Here is a 5797-nt window from a genome sequence, read left to right on the forward strand (position 1 = left end):
CAATCCAATATGGTGTTGTTAGGACCAAGCCCTATGTAGTGAGACTCAAAAAGGATGAAAGTGAAAATAAGCACGTCAAAGTTTTTATGACCATTGTGAATAGTGCTGGAATCACATATGATTTTCAAGCATAAATTTTGAATCAACTGTGGCGGTATTTCTTTGTCGATTTGGGAAGAATTAACAGCTTGTTTCCGTGGCCCCGAAGGAAAATACTTTTCGGGGATGTCACTTCGTTGCTTTTTAAACCTGCATACCAGTCGCCACTGTTATGGGCGACTTAACGCAAAATGCCTTCGAATGCATCGCCATTGTATTACTGCCATGGTTCGCCCCATGTGGACACGATTCACTTCGCTGGTGGACGTTCACTTAAAACAGCTTCCGCCACAAGCCCTTCCTCAGTCTAGTGCAGCGTCGCGCCGGGGGGCGGCACGTTAAATGGGTGTACCAGAAATCTAACGACAGCCTACATACCAGAAAAGTCGTGTTCTGAGACTTGACATCACTGTGTTCGACTTTCAAACATGTGCTGCAAGCGACATATGGTAGATAAAGTTTTCTGCAAATACTGACCCCGTTATCATTTTTGAAGTTGATATAGTTTGGGGTAGACCAAAATACAAGGAGTTGAATTTTCCGGGCACAAACGGTAAGGGCTGCAAACTGACCACAGATATTGAGTCCGGCCAATACGACGTCAAAGACTTGTCTCCGTGTTTGAGTCACACTGTGGAGAATCGGGTCTTTCGTATATGGGGAAAATAAAACAATGGTCGATAAGAGAAAAGAATAGAATAAAATTTCTCCGTACATGGCACCAGAGTTTGGCGGAAACGAAATGTTTTGTCGCTCGTGATAAGTGTATTGTCTCTGACGGACGAAATGAGTGTTCACGGCGTTGAGGAACTGTTGGTCAAAGTCAGTATTAAAAAGCACTAAAATTGCCTCCGAAATCATTTACAAGGCTAAACTATGTGGTCCAGCCATCCTACTTTTTCTGTCGGACGCAGGATCACCGGAATATATAATAAGCAAAATGTGAGATATCGTCCAAACCTGAAGCACCTATTCCGACATTGTTCTTTCTTTTCGGTTTACAAGGGTCGAATGTCAATAAGGGAACGCCTGGCAGCGAAGAACAGTGCGTTCGTAGACTACTTGAAGTGATTATTGTGAGGCATTGCCAGTTCACATTTCGACCTTGCGGAGCGATCTTGAGATAAGGGAGGACACCTAATCATCACCGGTTAAAACGGATCCGAGGGTGTAATACCTACAGAAACAACAATTATTCGTGTTCGAGTAAAAATTGACGCTGAGTGTAGTGAGCTAACAAGCCGAAATACTTCCACTAGTCTCCTGTTTACACTCAGCTTCTTTTTTGCCAAGCCATAAGTCATGCAGTACATGTCTGGTTCACGCTGCTATCTGGATCTTCTCCTCATTCCAGTGGTCCGGTTCAATAAGGGGCAATATGTGTACTTGTGCCTATGCTAACCCATAGAGTTGGCTTATGGTAAACCTTTAATCCAATGCGCAGTTCTGATATACTGGTTTGTGATCTTTTGGATGACTATTTATGCAGCTGGATTCGTGGGTTTAAAGTAGAGTTTAGCTAGGGCCCTGGGTCGGCGGTCGACGACAGCTCGTAGACTTGATTCCAGAGTTACGCGCCGAAATTTCGTGGGGTTTTAGTTGTCAACTTCTTCAAAGTTGTCAACGCTCATCTACCTCGCGAAGCTCTCATGAAATCAGGTAATCCTAAAGTATGTCAGCGTCAGTGGCTTTTTGTTCATTCTGCGACAACATGAGGGAAGTTGTCGAATTTCAAACTAACAAACAAAACTCATTGGTGCAACACAGCCCAAGGTAAGCGACTGTTGTAGGATCCAGTAACGTTACCTCTACCTTTATGATACAAGTTAACCGAATAACATGCCAACCTGAAAAAAATGACAAACAGATGTTTAAGAAAGCCAACATTAGACAGAGACCACATTTTGACCAAGTTTTTAGTCATTTTAGCGAATTATCAGAGAACTATCGACAATCATTTTGCCGAGTAAGGGAGAATCTGGATTACGTGTCTTCATGCCCTGTCCAAGCTTCCTTAGCGCCATCAATCTAAAACACAGCCCGAAAGATAAATGTGAAGCATCAGTGGACCGACATCAGTCAAACTATTTCGACCGTGGGTGATAACACGCACGTTTAGAGCGTTAAAACCTTTCTTTGTTGCCGCTTAAAAGGTCACCAGTGGCGGCTGGCAACAGGTCTGTTGGAAGTATGCAATAGCAATGGAACGTGCTGAGATATGTTAGCACAGCTGCACCTGCTTTTACCTGAGAGGAAAATACCTTGGAGCGTCTGAGTGAAGCAATCGAGTCTATTAGTCCTCAGAGCGAGAATGTACTGCAAAGACTTTCAACTAACGCTGGTGTTCTTTAGCCAGAAACAAAGATATACGACATCGTTATTCAAGCCAACGGTGAAAAGAGACCGTCGAGTATAAAGTCATCGTTTCCCTGGCATTTTGTGCGCAAATAGTTTCTCCACAGAAACTCACTCCTCGGCTATTGATTATCATTCCTTAGCTACGTCGACTTTGGACTTTCATAGTATGTTCGGCGGATTGACGCTAAAAATATTTGAACGAATCGTGCATGGCGATCAGTCCACATGAAGAAATACGGATAAACAACAACGCGACGAAATTGCATGAGTCCAAGAATTACACAAGCTGATCTGACCAGGCTTGCATCAAGCACATCAACAGTCATCGTCAGCCCTGCAGAAACTGCAGAGCCATCACTAGACTAAAAAGTTGGCTAAATCCTTTGCGGCGTCAAACGTCTCACGTCAAACACAGCTACTCCACAGACCGCCATATTGTTTGGAATTCGGCGGCATTTTGGCGAAAACATGGTTTCTTAATACAGAAATATATACTTCCAAAAGTGTGAATGTTGCATAAGAAAGAATATGTTTGTCTGCCAATCCATCGCACATGAGCTTTATTCGTTGAAGTCATTCTTTCAAGTAATGTAAGAAAGTCCCTTATGAGTAGTGGCAAGTGTTTCAGTTGTCAACCTGTAACGTCGCGATTGGTCATGAGCATGATACTCTCATGCTTATTTCGTGAGCGTACGCACACCACGGTTTTAACATAATCATTCAAGGGTAATTAATGGCAATTTATTTTCACAGTGACATTTCAATTGTCTGTATTTAGGCACCATTGACCACAACGGAGGAATCTGGGTTTATTTTATTGAGTAATTGCAAGTCGTTCATGTTCCCCCTATGTTTCTTTGCTCCGTAGTTCTCTCAGAGACCATCTCTTGGACAAATTTCACACAGCTTGTAGAGCATGACCCGACTGGACACTAAACTACACCGGTATCACTCCAAAGTGGCCAAAATTAGAGGGTAAGCATTCACCCATGACACCTCTCACCAGTTTTCTGTTGCCAGCGTGACGGTAAAAAATGTCATCACATTCGGTAGGTTAAACCGACAGACGTTCATTTGCTCACTTCTTTTTTATGCATATTTAAGCAAGTAATAACTTGTAGATTGCACATGAAGGAATGTGAGGAGCGCAAGAACCAAGTTGCGCACAGGCTAATTGCATGAATCTGGTTCGGTGTCAGCTCCGCACTTCCGAACGCCATCACGTTTGGAACTCGGCAGAGATGCATTCAGACAATAAAAGTCACAAGAGTTGGTTGGACCTATTAACCATTCCGAACCTCACCTACGTTTGCTTTGTACAAATTAGGCAGTGGCTATCTTGCCATCTTGTGCTTCGTGGGTCATTGGCCGCTAGATCCTTTCCAGTGAGTACTCATTTACTGAGACTCTCGTGAAAGAAACCCTCAAAAGCACATACCACTTTGTCTGATTTGCCCGTACGGATGCAGCTCGTGCTACGGCCAAAGTGGATAAGCCTGTAGTGTCTGTAATCCGTTGTCACATTCACCATTCTTCCTGAACTTGAACCCCCCTCTGTAACTGTCGTTCACACTGTATCATGACGTTTGCTTCATTGTTACGAATACACAATTTTCCGGTGCGACTTGCTGACTCCTTGCTGAACGAGTGCATTTACACTCCGTTTGAACCGGTGGAAATAAATCTCCGTGTTTGTGTCAACTGTTGAACGTCACAATAAATCCCTGTGACATGTCTTAGCTGTGAATAATTTTCCTACCTTGGAATATATCACTCACCCGGAACCATCTGTGGGAAATTTCGAAAAGTTAATATTTCCTTTCACGGCCAGTTACTGCATTTGGATCGGTGTAGTGGACTTTTGGATCTACGCATTCGTGAGTCCCTATTTGACTACTCATTCCTTTCCTATTTTTATTTTGTGATTTTGTATTGGTTACTTTGCTCGTTAATTTATCCGAACACGCTGATAATGTCCTAGTCCGCTACAAGCCGTAGGCGGCGGCCCTGTGAGGTCAGTCGGGATTCCACCTGCCACGCTGAATTCAAAGTGTTCCCTAGGGAACTATTGTTTCAGACTTGCCTCTTCATGAATGTTAATGGCTCGTTTTTGACTAAAACGATTGCATGCTGCACCATAGTGACACGAATTTAATGGGCAATGGGGGTTGGACGGCCAGACGAGCAAGCTCACGATAACCAGGTTTGAATACCTCGGCTTAAAGAGAAACACCGGTGAAAGGAAGAAGGCGTCCGCTGCAGAGTTATCTATTGGAAACGCCAAATGAACGGTGACAGACTATTGGACAGGGAAGAAAAACTCCCATATGCATCTTCTTTACAACAACTTAATATCCATCTTCTGTTTGAATGCGTCTTCCTGAACTTTCCTGGATATTCATTGATTATTGTTCAAATGCAAACAAGTGGGGCTCCACAGTTTTCAAGAGAGGAAATGTGGACTTATGATAAAACATACTACCCGTATGCCCCATCAATGGTATCCACCGTTGCACTGGTAGACCTAAAATGGGATGGACCAGCTAACTCAATTAGAAGTCGGCATTACGTGGTTTGTGATAGTGGGCGTTTATTGGAGCTTTCGCCTAAGCGACCACGAATTCACACTACAATATTCCCCTTAGCTCATGTGCGTATAACGGTGTACATGCGACACTTTCCCACCGTAAGTAGTGACTTGTTTATCCACACTCGATCTGAATGTTTCCGGGACGGCAGGAATGTGTTATTCTTTTTTTGAGAAGTACTATTGTTTACTCAAAAACTGCTCAGCATGGCTCCTTAGATCAAGCGTCACAAAGTGACTTTCTTGGGAGCTGCTATTATCTCACCTGTTTAGCTTCAGGCAGTTTGTCGCTGACGAAATGAATGACTCCTGCATTGGGGCTAGCTAACACCTGAATGACATCTGTAGCTTGTTGTGGTTTTAATTGAAGCGAGGCAACGCCTTTTTGAACAGTCATGAACGTATTCAAACCACGTTTATCAATTTTAAATCGCTTACTGAATTTTTCGGAGCAAATTTTGCACGCCTAGCGGAACAGCTGAGTTTGAACAGTCCATTGGGTGGCCACTTTACACCGGAAAATCATGAGTTGAGGTACTGTCGAGTTTTATGCAACTTTTCGCAGAAAATCCGCGAACGTTAGGAGATGCAGAATGGACCATCAGTTGAACTGGCCGTATGACGTTTAGGTACACAAGCTTGGCTAGACGGTTTCTGCCTTCGTTCCACAAGATCGGATAACCCACTGCATGACGGCAAAAGCCAGTCTGTTTCACGTGGCAAGCCAACTTTCCCCTAAATACTCCTGGATAA

This window comes from Opisthorchis viverrini (assembly GCF_000715545.1).
Source record: "Opisthorchis viverrini unplaced genomic scaffold opera_v5_654, whole genome shotgun sequence".
Lineage (NCBI taxonomy): Eukaryota > Metazoa > Platyhelminthes > Trematoda > Opisthorchiida > Opisthorchiidae > Opisthorchis > Opisthorchis viverrini.